Source organism: Ambystoma mexicanum, chromosome 2q (genome assembly GCF_040938575.1).
Source record: "Ambystoma mexicanum isolate Mex_15411 chromosome 2q, UKY_AmexF1_1, whole genome shotgun sequence".
NCBI classification, from domain to species: domain Eukaryota; kingdom Metazoa; phylum Chordata; class Amphibia; order Caudata; family Ambystomatidae; genus Ambystoma; species Ambystoma mexicanum.
In genome coordinates, this window is record NC_090924.1 from 925,323,360 (window position 1) to 925,342,614 (window position 19,255).

General features: G+C 44.2%; 2 protein-coding genes across 3 annotated transcripts in view; both read right to left on the bottom strand.

Annotated features, from left to right (window-relative positions):
- HOXA3 (homeobox A3) overlaps positions 1-19,255 on the bottom strand; it is a 238,188-nt gene that overhangs the window by 46,223 nt on the left and 172,710 nt on the right. The gene's annotated exons all lie outside the window — the stretch shown is intronic.
- The window catches only part of HOXA10 (homeobox A10), a 267,303-nt gene that overhangs the window by 44,903 nt on the left and 203,145 nt on the right, over positions 1-19,255 (bottom strand). The window lies entirely within an intron of this gene.

Sequence of the window (19,255 nt, forward strand, 5' to 3'; positions counted from 1 at the left end):
GGGCAGCCTCTCCCGAGGACAGGCGATTATTGGCGCTCACGCCGTGTGCACGAGCCGCTCCACTCCAGTTTGCTGCATTTGAATTTCGCGAAGTCTCCAGGGACAAGGCGGGCTTACGTATTTCCTACATAAGCAGTTGAGTGATGCGCTAAATTATAGGGTTCGGAGCTTTTTTGGGGGCGGGGGGATAAAACTGGTGCGCAAAGAAAAGCGCGCATCTTCCAAGGCACTTGCAAGGCGCGTTGTAATTCGAATACCGATGCCCAGTCTCCTTGTGTCACACATATTGTTTATCGGGATCACGGTGGCCCCTGAGTGCACGAGAAGGCGTGACAAGTAACATCATATATGCGGAAGTGCTTCTGCAGTCCCCCAACTTTCCAATGTTGCCCGGCCGATATCTGGCCTCAGGTGCAGTCTAACTGCCCGGCGTGGTTTCTACTTTTGCTGTAGTGTAAGTTTCAACAAGGAGCCCAGTGCAGTTATGTGTGGTTTAAAAGGCTCCCTTTCCTATTTCCAGTCACCTTGTCCTTTTCCAATCATACCAACATCAGTGTGATCAGTATCCTTCTGTTGCATGCAATGGCAGTTGCTAGCATTAACAGCCCCACAGCGAGGCAAGTAGCCGCCTCGGCCTTCTCCCGGAGGAGAGGCGAGATTTACGGCCTGTGCCATCGCTCTGTAGCTTTCGCACACTTACAGACGTGTACCAATTTGTGATCCTTGTCACCAGCCAGGTACATCTGCATGTAGAATGCACAGAGATCTAACCTTTCATAGTGCGCAAACACCAGCACACGCAAGGGCCAGGGGCCGTGGGCATTTTAAAGCACGCTCCTTTAAAATACGATGAAAGGAGCTGGATCAAACAGCCCCGCCCAACAATGCAACAGGAATTAATGGATAACCGAGCAAAGGTGGGGCCAGCATGTGTGAAAGAGCCCACTACTCCACTTCCAGAGCAGAAGGGCTCACTCACAGACTCCGAGAAGTGGGGGGTCAGGGGACACAGCTACATGATAGTGAGATACCCAACACATAGACCGGGCTGAGGAGCACCAGCTCCAGTCGGAGTAGCATGAAGAATTCAGACCTCACATCGCCCCCATCCACAAACACCACGCATCTGCCCAAAGGGCCTGGAAAACGGAGCGCAGCAGGCTTTGTATCAAAAGTAATGCCCAGTGCCAGACGATAATACTAGGGTCCCGATTCACAATGCGTTTGCCAGTGGGTGCATTCCATTGAAAATGAGGTTGCGAATCAAGCTCATTGACTTTAAAGGGAAGCGCATGTTTTGCAGACTTCAGAATCAAAATGGCGCTGAATATGTCACTCTGATCAAGCTACGCATGCGCACATTTCTGCAAACAAAAACCCGGGTTTAGGCTTTTTATTTCAGTGCACTTCAAAACATTGTTTTAAAGTAGATAGTCAACTTATTTATGCACATGTGTGAAAACTTGAAACAATTAAGACGTGCATATAACGATATTAACTTGTCTTTAACTGCCGCATATAAGTGAGGGCAATTCAGAGAGTCCCAGATAGACAGGTAGATGGTCGGATAGGCAGACATATAGATGGCTAGATAGATAGATAGATGAACGGGTAAGGGATATATAGATGGGTAGATAGATGAACGGGCAAGACAGATATATAGGTAGGCAGCTGCATAGATAGATCGATGGAGAGACAGGCAGATGCATGTATAGACGCACACATATCCAGAGACAACTAGAAACTAGGTAGACAGGTGGCTAACTATATATATATATATATATATATATATATATATATATATATATATATATATATATATATATATATATATATACACACACAGATAAATAGCTACATGCATAGATGGGCATACAAATCGACACACAGATACATAGATGGATAGTTGCTAGCTATACCTATGTAGAACGATCAATAACAGATGCAATGAATGATACCTCTGTATGTAACTTTGTATGCAACATGTACGCAAAACTTCCTGTAACTGCGCCCAGATACCTTCGGTTGTGGAACGCCATATAAATAAATAAATAAACAAATAAACAAACATGCCTTACACGCGTGGAATGACTGAGTTTTATAGTTTTAGCACTTTAACACGTAAGCCACATACACCGAGATCCGTAGACGAGCCCACCTAGGATACACAGGGAAGATATACTGGGGTGGACTGGTCACCGAACCCACCCAATCACAAGGGCCAAAGGATCAAGGGACCTTGGCTGCAGAGCTCCGAGGACGGTGGCAGGATGATACGCACTGACGTGGCCTCAGACACAGCACCAAAGAGCAGCCTCCCTGCAGTAGAAACTGTGCGGACCAGTCCAGGAGGGGACGTCCGGCTCACAATGGCCTGCTCAGAGCACCCCCCCCCAAAAATGCCCAACATACCGGCTCCTAATGGCCTGCTCAGCCCCAAAAATGCCCAACATTCCGGGGCACATATCCACGCGGCCTTGCAATCCAGCAGCCTGGATATGCTTACTATGCTAAGCCGGAGAGACCACCGCGATAGCAGAGGAAGACAGAGAGGTAAGTGATAGCTAGACGGGCTTTTCTTTCAAAATATAACGTTGCCTAGTATCACCCTCATACCCCTACTCCTTCTTTTTAACATAGCTATCAGGCCTCGACTTTAAAAATAAGCAATAAAAACAATTTCCAAAATCAATCTCGTACATTTGAACTTGTGGCCCTATATTATTTGTATTGGGGAAACACTTCAGCGGCCAGCATCACCCAAGTGGTCCTTTTTTCTAAATTTCGGAACTATCCCCTTTCAGGTTGAGAAGCTGGGGGTGAGCAGGCCGGCGACTGGCCGGCGACTGTCGTCTTTTGTTCCTGGAAGGACTGCGAGCGCTGGGCCGGGTTTGAAGAGATGGATGGCTGCACCCACGGACAGCAACGAGGAACTGTTTCAAGCCGGAGAACTGCATCCCAGTTAAATATTTATCAGCGCGCCTCCCTGCATTGGAGGAAGTGTAACTGGGCAGCCCGCAGAACAGAGCGCCCCCCCCCCCTGGGCGCAGTGTTAAATCACCATTAAAACTGGCGTTAATAATGCATTTGCGTGGAGAAGGTGATAATATATGTTAGCTTTTCAGATCTAATGCCAGTGATTAAATCCCCGCTCACTTTGCATTACTCCGTAAAGCCGCTGCTTCGGGCACCGAAAAGTGTTTCCAAAAAGAGGGGCCGCCGGCGAGGTGCAAGCCCCCTTCTGCCCCCGAGAGGTGCTGGGGCGGGCGGGGCCTTCATGTTCTTGTGTAAGAAACTCGCTCCATAGATGAACATTATTGTCCCGTAAAACAGCGCCCTGGATTGGTGAGTTTGAAATGCATTCTTAAACCTCGAAAAAAAACGTGTGCTTTGTTCCCGTTCCCCCATTGCTGAGACGTGCTGCACTGAAACCCGCGGCGTTTTCTGACATATTTCACATTGTGACCTATTTACACACCATTGCTGTCACAGTACTGCCCACCACGGCTGGACTGACTTTCCTTTCTTTCTTTCTTTCTTTCTTTCTTTCTTTCTTTCTTTCTTTCTTTCTTTCTTTCTTTCTTTCTTTCTTTCTTTCTTTCTTTCTTTCTTTCTTTCTTTCTTTCTTTCTTTCTTTCTTTCTTTCCAAGCTATGTGCAGCCTGGCCGGCAAGAACAGTAAAGGCTTTCGGAACTTCGGGAGAAATCCCAATTGTAGCAGCAGAAAAGAACACCCCTGCGACAAACCCTTCTTTGGTGAACATATCAGCACACACACCCTTGCCTCTTGATTCTCTGGGGTGAAGACTCGGGGTAAAGGGTTGCCACGTGTTCTATTGCACGTTGAAAGAGACGATGTATCCCGCACACACACACTGGTACCCATTTGGTATGTGCGATGATTAACGTGTGCAGCATGCTATTTTTTATTAAAATGGGCCTCCTCGTCTTACTTTTATTGAGGGGTATGGTCTGCTTTTTACAAGGTGCCTGTTTTCTTAAGGTCCCTTTATGATATAATGGCGGCAAGGAAAGCACGAGAGAACACTGTCACACTCGAAAACCAGATTTCACTAAGCAGGCTGCTTTTGTTTGCGACCAGTCCATGAGCGAGTGAGAGAGCGGGTTAAGAGATTTGAAGAGTGCGAACCACTCCATCGCCTCTAGGCGCTTCCGGGCAGAAGAGGTGCCAGCAGCAAGCCCAGAACCACACAAACAGCGGAGTGGGTCATGATACCAATATATGGCGAAGTAGATTGCCAGAGCTGAATAGCTGCTATAGTGGCTGCTTTCTTCATCACTGGAGAAGCTATCACCATCCTTATACTCAGTAGCGGAGGGTGTATTAGTTAATTGGGGGTGCATACATATTTCCCACAAATACGCTAGAGCGAAGGAGGGCTAGCAAGGAAGCCTCTGCCTGTAGCAGCTAAGGGAGTTTCTCTCCTAGAACATTTTTTGAATAATGGTTTAAAATGGTTCATTATAAAGCCACTTTCTCTGTAAAATTGGGTATGAAGCCAGTCAGTTTTCAATCGGTTTTGTTGGTTAACTTATGAAAACAAAAATCCAACAAATGCAAGTTACCAACAGTGCACAGGATCCCAGTGCATTTTCATGATGCCTTTCCCCACAACATATTGCAGTATAAAAACATTTTCATGCTGGCGGTGCCCATACTTTTCAATTGTAGCTGCACCAATATATGCCAGTGTTCCTATTTAAAAACATACTCATGTTTGCTTTGGGCATAATGCCAGTAATGATACCATAAGAAAACACGTCAAATATATACCAGTATATGCTAGTCTAGACACGTATTAACACTTGTCATGTTCGCTTCATCATAGATTTGCAGTAAAAAATGGCATGCCACAGTAAGAAATTATAGCTAGACTGTTTGCACCAAATGCCAATGTAGCCACATAATAACACTTGTCACTCTTGCACAGATGTCCTGTAACAAATTTCATGCCACAGTAATAAATTATAGCTAGGCTGACTGCACCAAAATCTGCCACTCTACCCACAGAATAACACTTAGAAGACTTTCTTTATCATCGAGACCTAGTAAAAAATGTCATGCCACAGTAATAAGTAGCTAGACTGGCTGCAGCAACATTTAACATGCTTGTTTTATCATAGAGGCTCAGTAAAAAATGGCATTCCTCACTGCCACCAAAATCATCCCCATGGGTCAGCACAAACAAAAGCACAAACACATTTGCTTGCTCATTCTCAAAGCAAGCACAGGACTGGGAGCAGCGTGGGAAGAGGCAGCTGTGGTGGAATTGGAGCAGCACAAGCCAGGATGCCAGCAAGCTACCGAACAAATAACAATACAACATCAAGATCCAAGCGAGAAATCGAAAACTAATAACCTCTAATGTAAACTAAAAGGACAAACAGAATAGAATGAGTAAAGTAGATCAACACAGTGAAGTGGATAAAAATAATTAATTGTACGAAAGCAGTAAAGCAGTTGAAATTAATGAAATGATTGCAATGGATGAAAGGAACAAAATGGACGAAACGAATAAAGTGAAGAGGATGGAAAGATGTATACAGGAGACAGATGAGTACACAGACAGATGGCATGGAATTTATGAGTGCATGTTATAAATCGAAAGTACAGAATAGACGATTCGAGTACATGAGACGGGTGTAGTGCATAGGACAGATGGAGAGCACGGAACGGATCGAGTGCGCGAGACAATTGACATGGGCTGAGCTGATAATGCAGGATGAATGAATGAAGTGAGTGGAGCGGATGAGTGCCTGGAGCGGATGAGAGCGCAGAATGAATGAAGGCATGGAGCGGACGAGAACATGGAGCAGATAAGAGCGTGGTGCGGATGCAGGTTGTGCGGATGTAGGGTTTGAGTGGATAATAGAGTGGAGCGGATGTAGGGTGATGAGCAGATTTAGGGTGTTGAGCGGATGTAGGGCATGATGGTGTTGAGCAGATGTAGGGTGTTGGGCAGATGTAGGGTGCAGTGGTGTTGAGCCGATGTAGGGTGTTGAGCAGATGTAGGGTATGGTGTAGAGTGCGGAGCGGGTGTAGAGTGCGGAGCGGATGTAGAGTGCGGTGCAGGTGTAGAGTGCGGAGCAGGTGTAGAATGCGGAGTGAGGAGCGGGTGTAGAGTGCGGAGCGGGTGTTGAGTGCAGAGCAAATGGGTGATGTATGTGGATGGAACGGGTGATGTGGTTGGAAGGAACGGGTGAAATGGTTGGAAGGAACAGGTGTAGTAAGTGGAAGAAACGGGTGGGTGAAATGGGTGGTAGGAACGGAGGATGGATATGGAAGAACGGGTGATGTATATGGGCAAGATGGGTAAAGTATGAGGAAGGAACGGGTGAAGTATGTGAACAAAATGGGTCAAATTTATTGAATTGGGTGGAACGGATGAACTGGGTGGAACGGGTGAACAGGGTGGACGGAAAGGGTGAAGTATGTAGATGGAAAAGGTGAAGTATGTGGATGGAACGGGCGAAGTATGTGGATGGAACGGGTGAAGTATGTGGATGGAACGGGTGAAAAATGTGGAAAGAACGGGTGAAATATGTGGAAGGAACGGATGTAGTATATGGTTGGAACGGGTGAAGTATGTGGATGGAATGGATGAACTGGTGTAGAATAAGTGAAGTGGGTGGAACAGGAGAAATGGTAGAACAGATGAAGTAGGTGGATGAACGGGTGATGTGTTTGGAACCAGTGAAGTGGGTGGAAGCGGTGAAGTGGGTGGAATGGCTGAAGTGGATAGAACATGTGAAGATGACGTATGTGGATGGAGAAAGGATCACGTGGGTAGAACGAATGAAAGGAGCAGTGCATAAAATGGTTGGAGTGCATAAAGTTGGCTTGGAGTACATGGAACGGATTGGAGTGCATGGAATGGATTGGAGTGCATGGAACGGATTGAAGTTCATAGAATGGCGTGGCTTACATGGAATGGTTTGGAGTACATGGAATGTTTGGAAGAACATTAAAGGGACGGTTTTGAGCGCTTGAAATGGCCGTATGCATGGAACAGTCAGAGTACATGGAACGGATGGAGTACATGGAACGATTGGAGTGGACTCGATCCCATGCACCTAAGATAAACCACCATATCACATCTCCACGCTTACTCTCTTCTTTACACCACCACTCAACTAGAACACAGCGATACTATGACACCATTCGGTATAGCTGTTCTCATACCATCATTTGCCTCATACTCCCAATCACCCTAACTAAACACTGTTGGTTACACACCCTCCAGCCTAGGCGTTCTCCTCAGGCCTAATGCAGCCAGAATCGGTCTGGATAACAACCTGCCAGAACAAACACATATTCTTGAGCTCTTAACCACCACACCTACCGCTAAGAAGCAGCTATCACACAACTGCCACACCAACTGCACACATATCCGGTGCTCACTCGTACCTTTGACTCTCTCTATTCTCTCTACTGACTTGAACTTCGGTTCCCGAGGGGGTTCAACCTACCAGCGCCTTGAGACCATACCAATGGTAGATAAGGCGCTATATAAATGCAAAGAAACAAAACATAACAACCACTTGTTAATTCACACAGCATTCCCTTGCTCATTCACACGTGCACCTATACACCATACACTCGCTAATTCAGTGCACCCAGACACCCATAGGAGCGCTCCATATGCTGCAACAAGCAGCAGAGGGAGCAATCAATGTTTTCAATGGGCTGGCTCGGATCCTCCACAATGGGCAATAGCTAAGGCGGGTCAGCATCCGTCTGCCATTATGAACAAGCTGCTCCTCCTTGTAATGCCAACAGCACACACTCTACGGGCTACTATGGAGGACTCATGCTCACATTTATTTGGTTAAACAAGTTACGAAGAACCAGTTTAGAATTCATTTTTATCTTGAACGATCACCTAGCTTGCATATTCTTACAGAAACAGAAATAACTGATAAAAATGAGATAACTACAGTATAAGAAGTATAATAAATACAATTACAGATTCCTAGAAAGGAAATGTCATTTACGAGAAGACTCAATAACAAAAACTTAAACAAAAGCAGTGATTGCAATTAGCCCTGAAGAAGCACACTTCATGTGACATTACATTAAGCAACACATAGTGTGAAACATGTGTAGGCTGCTAGCTTGCACTAGAATTGTAATCAAAGCATATCTATTACCCCTTTGGAAGGAATACATACCTGTGTAATACAAAATTGATTTTTGGAACTATGGGGGTCATTACAAGGTAGGAGGTAACCATGCCGCTATCAGCGGCATGGCTACCCTCTTACCGGGTCCGGGTTCCTTGAATGAGGAATTGCCAGGCCATTCCGACCTTGGAGGGCAAGGTAATTCCTCATTCAAGGAACCCATCCCCATTCCCATTTGAGCCCCCATAGGGGGCTCAAATGGGAATGGGGTTAATAACAGGCCCGTTGTTAGCACCCTGGTCTGCTTGTGGGACCCGTTATGGACGCCTGGTTTTATCAAGCGTCCTTAGCGGGTCCCGCGAGCAGAACTCGTAATGAGGTGGTAAGGGGTTGACGGCTCCGGCACCTTTACCGGCGCCGCTAACCCCTTACCGCCTACTTCGTAATGACCCCCTATGATTAGAAGAAGTATGATGTTAATGCCAGACTTTTTCTTTCTGTTACTAGAAATTAAAAGTAAATAATTGTGCATATACTGTCTTGAGTATATGTTTTTCTATCCAGCCTTATATTGAGGACTAATATAGAAACAATAAAGAGTTACACATATTGACAACTGAGTTTAATATCGTTTTTTAGCAGACGGTCATACTGTGATTGTAATTAAAGTGTGCTCTGTATGGGAACAACATCATGAGTGGCAACCGATGCAAAATGATTCCAAAAATTCTTATTTGTGTTACTTATATTTTCGAACAAACGTCCATTGAGAAATAACAAAAGAGAAAAAAAAACGGATGAGATAGAGAGTTACATTCAGGGAGAGGAAAGCAGACCGTGAAGTTGTTGGGAAGGAACCAGGGTCCTCCCAAGCCCCCAAGCGCTTTAGAGTTAGGAAAGACCTCATTAAGGCACTATAATGGACTAGGGGGAGGAGGGGCACTGGGAAGCTTCTCTCATACAAATGTAATCACATACACAGACATGGGTAAGCACTGAAGAAGGCAATTATTGTCTCAATATAAGGCACAATTAACTTTGAGCTGGATAGATCTGTAATGTCAGATCCCAGGCATTGTAAAATCTTAACTGGTATAGAGGATTCAAGCTCCTTCCCAGAAGAAATGCAGCCTGTGGTATTCAAAAAATGGACTGTAGGCCCGTTTGCAGTGTTTGTCACTATGGCTAAGCACTGGCGCACAAACTAACTCACCAGCTGTCTACTGTCCATCAAGGGTCCATGTAGGTTAAAAATAGGAATTACATGTTCTGTGTGACAAAATGCAGAATGGGACAAATTATAAAAATAAAGCGTGAAGGAGACTACGGGGCCCAGATAACAGTAGCAGGAGGAGTGAAATATGGATTGATTGAATACAAATTGTTTATAAAAATGTTTTGTTTTCCCTTGGGCTAGGCCTCAAGGTTTGTAAAAGTCTGCAGAGCTGCAGTGTGTTTTTCCATAGGAGGAAAGCATGAGCTACAGTGTGTTCTTGCAGAGTTAGCAAAATGTAGAACAGCATGCCCTGACAAAACCACTGACAGCGAAGAAAGAAGGCTTTGGAGCATCCCTATTATGGAAAAAGGACGGATGGGGATGAAGCCATGTTCCATACATATCCAGTGACGCCACCACAGCAAGACAGGACTATATAAATCCTGCCTCAAACCACTTTGGCAGAAGGGAACGGGAGAGGGACAGGAGAAGACTGTTAAGGCAGCAGTGTCTTTTGCTAGCATCTTCGTTTTGTAAGATTAAACTTGTTATCTTTACAAGATCGCTTTTTGGCCTTATTCCCCTAGAGGGATGCCTTTATTCTGGTGTGAGCATAATTTGGGACACGCTTACAAGGTACAGGAAGACAGAGAGTACGGGAGAGTGGGACAGGCAGTAACAAGCACAAAGAGAAAAAGGTTACAGCAATTCAAAGTATTTGAGACAAGGCGTCCAATTCCCTGACATATATTATTTACAGAAAATGACAGATAATGCAATTCTGATATATTCTGTAAATAACACCTATTCTCCTGAAGTGGTTATTAGGAGATGGTGCAAGTGATCAGCCACATTTCCCTTCAGGTGGACAGTTTCCTGCATTGCCTGTAAACCATCCTGATTGACAACTGGCACTATCGCTAATATTCAAGGACCACTCGTTTCCTGTTTGTGCTCCTCCACATTAGCGAAAGTGCAAAAGAGAGGGGCAAATGCGGTACCCCCTGAGGTGGTGGTACAGCAACAGAAAAGAGAGGGCATTGTGTACCTCTTGTATTTGGTGGTACATGCATTGAGGGATAGAATGGCGAGGGGGAGTCAAACACTTTTTAAATTATATATTAAAAAGAAAGCAAGAACCCTCTCTCCACCTGAAAAGGTCCAACATGCATATACCATTTAAAACAAAATGGAAGGAAGAATGGAGAAGTACTGCAGAGCATGGGTTTGGCAGGCAGCATTGTCGGTTCTACTGCTTTTGGAGATGGGGCATAATGCATTTTGAATAAATGTTAAGCAGAATGCCTAAAGTATCACACATTTTTGGCGCCAGGTTAAAAAGATATACATTAAAAAAAACTTTCCTGCCTAGCTGCTCCCGGCCGTGATCCCATCTAATATACCTTACACCGAAAATATCAAAATTCTACGAAAATGTTATACACCAGAAAACATTTGGATTTCGGGCAGTTTGTGACATGGGAGTGTCACACTCAGCGCTGACACCCAGGACCCCCTGAGAGTAAGGGCGCTACTTGGGCATCAAGAACTGGGCCATTGAAGAGTAGTGTTTTCCATGCTCACTGCACCTTACTCAGAATAGGGCCCGGGGTGTGTGTATGTTTGAGGCACAGCACAAGGGAGAAATCTATGTTAAAGGTGCGACCACTTGCTTGTGTATGTGGTTTGTCTTTTATGCAAGCAAACATTCACAGAAATGTGCTCAGAACTACAACTATACTATGGTTCCTGAATTGCCTCAATGTGTCTCTTTTTGCCTTTCCTCCACCCATCTGCCACCCCACCCATGTCCAGTTCACTCACCCATTCATCTACCCACTCATAATCCACCAGTCCCTTTCCCTCGGCGCAAATTCGTTTTTCGGTGGATGAAAGTAAATATTTCTAGGGAATTTGCATTGCCAACCAAGCCTATGGATATGGAGGAAGCCTGACCCAACTAAAGGTGGTCAGTGTTTTTTTCTGTCCAATATCTATTTTAAAACATTCATCTGATTTTATGTAGTGCACGGCACAATTTTTTTTTAACAAACGCGTGGGTTAAAAGTCATAACTTGCATACATCTCTGAAGAGTAAGACATGAAAAAATCCAATAGGTTCCAGATTACAAACATTACACAGGTGCATTTTACTGCATATTTTAATGATGTCTGTGACCACAATACGTGCCCAATTTATCACTTTAACATACAGATCATAAAACCTGTGCACAGCAACTGTAAAGCAAATGTTCATGATTCCTGTGCCCACAATAAATGGCAGCATTGCTACTGTAAAACACACTTCAGGATGCTCATGCCCACAATATATTTCAACATTGCCACTATAAAGCACCTTCAGGATGCCTGTGCCCACAATGTATGCCAGCACCGCTGTTGTAAAGGACATTTTCTTTCCAACATTGACAACACAAGAACAGACTCCTGCTGCTTTTGACCACAATGTATACCTTTACTCGCACCGTAGGAACAAATAATGGAGGCAATCACTTTCATTCAATTTGTGAAAGTCTTAATTCTGTCTCTATGGTAAATCCAGATTAAGGATATATATATTCACTAAGTACTCAACAGAAACGGCTTCCTGAGTGATGAGACAGTTCTGTTTCATGCAATAAATGAGCAACCACTTAGATCTTTGCAAACAATTACTATTCTTTTATCTCCTTATAATTGGAAATTGTAATCACATAATGAAAATTGATTAGGAGTTAAGACAGCCAATGAGAGTCACATACCACAACATGCACATGTTTCAATCCATGCAGATCAAGATCAGGTGGCAGTAAAATGTTAAATTGAGAAACAAAGCTTCAATGTATGAATGTACAAACACAATTTTCTCTCTTTCACTCTGCTATCACTCTCTCTACTCGTGGTGTCCCCCGTGGATCTAATCTATCCCCCTGGTTCTTTAAAGTCTACATGGCCCATTTGGCCCACAAGATCTCTACCTTCACCTCCAACTTTCAGTGTTTTGCCGATGACACACAACGCTCTTTCAGGTTACCCTCGGCCTCTTCCTCCTCCGCGCTCCTTCCTGACTGTCTGTCCGCAATTCAGTCCTGGTGTGCTGCAAATGAGCTCTGTCTTAATGCCAGTAAGACAGAGATCGTCCTCACTGGGAGCCCTGCTCCCACTTTCCCACTCTCACTCTGGCCGGCCTCCCTTGGTCCTGCGCCCTCATCCACTAGTGAGGCACAAAATTTGGTGGTTATTGTCAACTCCACTCTCTTCTCCTCTTCTCTGACATGTCCGAAAAGTCCCAGTACCAGCTGAACCTCCTCAGAGGTATTCTACCTTTTCTCACCTCCCCCAGAGGCTCACCGTCTCCATAGCCCTGGTTCTCTCCAGACTAGACTTCTGCAACAGTTTCTTTCTCAATCTTCCTACTTCTACACAGACCTCTTCAACTTATTCAGAACAGAACTGCAAGACTTATCCTTGGCCTGAAGTCCAGTGACCACATCTCTCTGGCGCTGAAATCCCTCCTCTGGCTCCCCATGGATGCAAGGATCAAGTTCAAGTCCCTCTGCATAGTCCACAAGGCTTTCTGGGGCCGGGGCCCTTTTTATCTACAAGGCTCTCTTCCTAAATACTCTCCTTTTAGAGCCTGCCACTCAGCCTCCTCCAACTCATTGCGGTAGAACCTCCCCAAGACCTTTCTCTTCTATTCCTCTTCTCTTCCTCTTTCCCTCTCCCTCGCTAACCCCCTTTCTCTTCTCTCCTGCTTCCTCTTCTCCAACCTGCTCAGTTCTCTGACTGGTCTCTTGGTGCACCTCCAGGGGCTTACAGGTCCCAGGTTCCCCTGTCAGTCCTGCACTAGCCTCCGGTTCTCTGCACTCTGCTTGGCACTACTGCACTTGGAAGACGTTCCATGAGAGGGGAAACCATTCTGCACTTAACCCAGGTCCCTGCTGAACTGGGTGCACTTGTCCCCCTCCCTCATACTTCTTTGAATGTACTGGGCCTAGCAAGTTTGTCTGTCCTGTCCTCCCTCTGTATCCCCTCCCTATCTTGGTTGTGCCTGAAATACTCATGCATAGCCACATTAAATGACCAACCACCAATCAATCTGAGATGTCAGCAGGCCTAGTATGGTAGTTTACTGTTCTGTATGACCTCTTCCCTCCCCCCGCTTCTCCCCCCACTCTTTGTCACACACTTACACTAGAAGATATGCCTCTGGCCTAGTATGCTAGTTATTTTTTGTTAGGTCATTCGGAATCTTCAAGGCCTAAGAATGACGCCTGTATTCCCTTGTGCCCTTTTCACCTTGAAGCGCTTTGAAGCACTTCACTCGTGTATAAGCGCTTTACAAATAAACAATTACAATAATTCCACCATAATCTCTTACTGGTGTATACATATTGCATAATCTGGTGTTATATCACAAAAAGGAACGCTTCCAATATCACAGAAACGCTCTAAATCATTATTGTATCTCAGCTGGCTCTGTCAGCATGAAAAATGCTTCAGCATGCAACAAATGTCAACATCAAATTAAAAAGCATCTAGAAAGTTAACCAGAGAATGCCCAGTATTACCTAGATGTCATCTATTACATTAATCTCAAGTGCAACTGAAAACCTTACCCTTATTGTAACAATGTTCCCTTCCTGAATGCAGTAACACATTAATGTGGTGGGAGTCGTTCCATCCAAGAAATATGGTACTCTCTCCTCTATTTCAGACAATAGCATTGCCTGTTATTTCTATGACATTTCCAAATATGCGATCTACACCCTGCCCTCTGCTCTCTCCCTCCTCTGCCTGCTTCCACCACAACAAGCTTGACATTCAACAGCCACCATGTTAGAACACTCATCAGGTTGACTTTGCCCTTAATACCAGTAAAACATGCAATGCTACATTAAGGAAACATTTACTTGCTGATTGTACAAGTTCCCCCACCCTCCTCATGTAAGAACACACATCAAATTGGCCTTGTCCCTTACATGAGTAAAAAATGCCATACCACAGAAAGAAAATGTTCAGTCTGCCTGCTGAATTGCCCTGTAAACCCATCACCCCAAGCCCTCCTCCATGTAATACCATCCATCAAGTTGGATTTGCTAAAAAATGCCAGCTAAACATGTAAGAAAGCGTCCATGCTCTAATGTCCATTGCCTGGGCCTCAGTCTTGCATGCACACATTCATACCCACTCACCCATCAGTTACTCACCAAGCCGTGGATAGTGTTTTTTTTAAATTGCAGGGGCATACCTACTTCCCACAAATATGCCAAAGTGACCGAGAATAGTGACCCTGAACCAACCAAAGGTGGTGTGGGGGGTTTGTTGGGGTCCCTCTGAGGAACATTTTTGAATAATGGATTAAAACATGTCAACTGTGCAATGGGAGAATATAGTCCAGTTGGCTTTGCCATTAAAAAATGTCATGCCAGTGTAGAGGAGCAGGTGAATGCCTCTGCAGGAAGTCCCGCCCCCATTCTGCCTATATGTTGCAAGCCGGAAATTGCGACATGCGCAACACCAGTAATTGTGCCTATTCCACAAAGAGCCTTCAAGAGAAGGTATCCATTGAGAAATCCCTGCATGATATAGCCCCGTAGAGAGGACAGCCTCTTGGAGGAGGTCCCCGAAGGAATATGAAGATGAGAGAAGAAGAGGCTCGTGACGTCACAAGTAATGAGCGTGACGCACTGAAAAGAGAATGTATAGACCGTATAGAAACTGATGACAAAGTAAAGAATCGAGAAGACTTTCACATGCAGAATGAAGATTGCAAGTGTGAAGAAGCACTGCAGAAAAGACAAGCCATTTTATTACTGTACAGATGCTGCAACGCAAGTAGACTAAGTAATCGTAAAGGCTGGCTATATGTAGGGAATAGACTGCAGGCAGTGCCGCCATTATATAAAATCTGGATATTCGATGTCACAATTTTAGTAAGCTCAAACCCATGAAGAAAGAAGGATTGATAGCTGTGTGTGTGTTGCAGCAAAGAACTAAGCTGAAGCTCTAAGGAAGACCAAGAAAGGTGGTTTGGCCTGGTGTCAAGGAATGGAGCAGCCAAGAACTGGTTATCTATCCTTAGAGAACAGTAAGAAGCTGAATCAGCCCTTGTTAAGGTGTGAGGAAAGAACACCATGGGGGTCATTCCGAGTAGGGCGCAAAGGGATACCGGGCACCGTTAAGGACATCGGTGCCGGTAAACCCTTTGCGCCCTACTACAAGGTCCCTTTGCGGCCCCGTCCTTAACGCCTGCTTTTACCAGGTGTTATGGACAGGATCCGCAAAGGGACTTCAGAGCTAATAACGGTACCGTAATTTACGGTACCGTTATTAGCACCCTCCACATTCCCATTGAGCCCTATGGGGGCTCAATGGGAATGGGGATTGAGATTTTCAATGGGGACTTACCGGTCCCGCAAAGGTCGGACTAGACCGGTAAGTCCCCCTTGAACGAGGGCAGACACGGCACCGGTAATGGTGCTAGTCATGGCGCTAAGAGCGCCATGAATAGCACCAACCTCGTAGTGAAGCCCCATGAGTGCCAAGTTTAATAATGTAAGACAATTAAATGCTGCAAACCAGGCCGAAATAGGTCTTCAGTCATGTGAGCTGGGGATGAAAATAGGAGTGGATGTGCAGACCTGAGCTACGATAAGGATGTTCCTATACTCTCTTCTATTCTCAGGAGCAGTGATACTTTGCAAGGCCAAGTTCAAAGACAATCTTAATGGCAGACGGCATGAGCGATGAGAGATAGTGGACTAATTTGGATGGGGAGGCATGGTCAAGTCCACCCACCAGCACCTGGGGTACCAGCATACATGCTGCTAGTGAATTGAATGTTCCAGAAGGGTACAAACGTGCCAACCAAATATAGAAGGCCATATAACGAAGGGCCTTATAGTTTGAGAGCCAATGGTATGCCGTGTATTTATAACTGTTGAAGATGACTTGCACTAGGGGTGGGCATAAGTTGTCCACCCGACCCAATCACTATCCAATCCCTTATAGAAAGTATACTTAGATATGCCCCTTGAATCAACCACAATCTCAATTAGGTTTTTCTTAGTTTGCTTGTAGTGTGACAAAACATATAACACATTTTTGTTATAAAAGAAGTATTTTTACAAAATGCATTGAGACTATGCTGTACGACGTCCGTTGATGCCCGTTGTAACTCCCTGTTTTAGACAATTGAGAATAAAACAAAGACATTTTGCCAACTTCCTGGGTCGGTCTTATTATTTGGTGTAAGAGTTATTCTGCAATCCATTGATCGTACGATGTGTTACCTCGATTACAAGGACCATAAGGGTTCACCACAATAGGAATACATAACCAAACTGGCTGCGCAATGTAGGCCAGTCTTTCTAGACACATAATAACACTTATGAATGCATTAGCCTTGATGCCCTGAAAAGAATGCCATGCCAGAGTAAGAACAACCAGGACCGGCTGCATCAAAAGGCCAGTCTAGCCACGTAATACCACTTATCATGCTTACTTTACCATAGATATCCAGGATAAAATGTAATGCTGCAGTAAAAAAATAGCTGGACTCGCTGCACAAAATGCCAGTCTAGCCACATAATAACATTTATCATGCTTACTTTACCATAGATGCTGAGAAAAAAGTGCCATGCAACTGTAAGAAATAGCTAAACTGGCTGCATTTAAATGCCAGCCTAGTCACGTAATAACTCTCATTCTTGCTTTACCATAGATGCTATAGGCCATGTTAAAAACAAACATGTAAACTGCGGCCTGTGCCACAGCAGTTGGAAAACACACGTGCAAGCTAAATTTGCAATATTTTCAAGTCCTCACAAATCAACAGTGACACGGCCCGGGATAAGCAGTTCCAAGGACAAAGAAAGCACTCAGCAACTTGTATTAAAATGTAAACTTAGTCAATCCAAGGTGAAAGCCCAGCAGTTGAAAGTGACAGGAAAAATGGACTTGGGCTTGTATTTTCTGCTGCTGTTTGTGTTTATTTTCCTTTATAGAATTCAGGGGTCATCGTTATGAAACCCAAAGATGTCGAAAATGTGGACATTGGATAGGGGTTTTTTAATCCAATACAATGGATAAACTGCTATGTTATGAAAAGGGAAAAACAAGGGGAAAAAGAAAATGTACATTGAAAAGTGGCAATTGTGAATGAGTACAAATTCCAATGAAGCCAGGACAGAACTCTGACATCTGATATTCTGTTCAATTCACCAGCCACCCAGCAAAACAACAATGGAGCCAATATGCCTTACAATATGAAGAAGTTGGAATTCACCTGAAACTCAGCAATAAAGATAATTACAGTCTGTGGGACTAGGTCACAGGGAGGCTGAATTTGTAATTCATACTAAGGGGGATTTTTATGGGCTGCAGCTAGGTGGGCGGGGGGGCTTAATTTTAAAAGAAATAATAATAGGAGTCCAGTTTGAACAGTGGCTCTGTTTAACCAATTTGTAGTTTCAATCTCCCAGACCTTCCTGACAAAATGTATCTTGATAGCTAGAAAAGCAAAGTGTTTATCAGAAAAACTCCTAGACCCAGGAACTGGTCCAGGAGGGGCCGGAATTAGTGCCATAAAACCCCAAGAACTTCCAATTCAAAGTCTGTACCACAACCAGGATGAAGACACAAAAAACATATAGCCCTTAACTAACAGCTAAAGAACTAAAGGCCCCAGATGCTCTGTTAGCAGACCTAACTGCAGATGCACTATAATATTTTGTATACAAAAACAACTCTATATTGAATTAATATTTCTGGTGATATCTCCCAAACTGAATGTCATAGCAAGCACATTTGTGGGGGACGGAGGGGAGCGTTCAGTTTGCAAATATCTATCATATGGACCAAAACATGTTTTTGCAAATGTGATTTTTAATTATGAAAATGAGGAGAATTTGCATTCTGTCACACAGAAATGGCAAAGAGCTTGTTACTTTAAGATGGGAATACAATTTGTATACGAATGTAGAAGTGAGTTAAATGGAAAAATCTATAAGTCATTAACCAATAATGCTATCATGGTGAAAATTACATTGTTTGATTTGTGCCACAGAGAGAAATCCGGTGAGCCAATTAATAAAGTGGTCATATGTGTGGAATTTACTGTTTCAGAATGTTACAATGTTTAATGCAAGAAATCCCTAAGATGATATCACATCAAATGGGAGGGAAACTGGGTGTAGAAGTCCCATAAGAGTGCCCCCTTCAATAATATGCCCAATGGCCGTGGAGTGGTATGTCTCCCGTGATGTCATTTTTGAACACTGTCCAATCCCATAAATTGACCAATTCGATTGAGAACATTACATACACCTCAGAAAGGTGGGGTTTTTGGTCTATAAAAGATTGAACACACACTAACAAGTAGAGACACACTTGCTCACTCACTGACTGATGGAGAGGAAGAACAGGAACGGAAGGAGAAGGAGCAGATTGCTCTCCTTTTGGACCCATTTTAGACTATTGCAGGAGCCCTGTAAGTGGATTCTAGTAGGAGTTAAAGTCCCAGGCCATCTTCAGTGGGAGAGACAGCAGACAGACTGTGGAGGAAAGCTGATCCAATCTTGCTGACCGATGCCCACCTGTTCCTAGAGTGGGAGAATTGAACCAGTCCACAAGAGGGTTCCCACATTTTTTGAGACAGGCAATTCATTTGTGAGTATAATATAACAGGGAAATTATCCTGAGGGGAACAATACTATAAAGGGAATTAGAATAAATCCTGGCCCAGTTATTTGTAAATACTGAGCGGCTGGTTATATAAATTGACTGTACATCCTGGGAATTAAGTAAATATTTCATGAGCGTATGTGCTTCTGGTATTATACATATGATTAAATAGATCCTATGGTGTTTATATGGGGAGATCCCATGCACATAA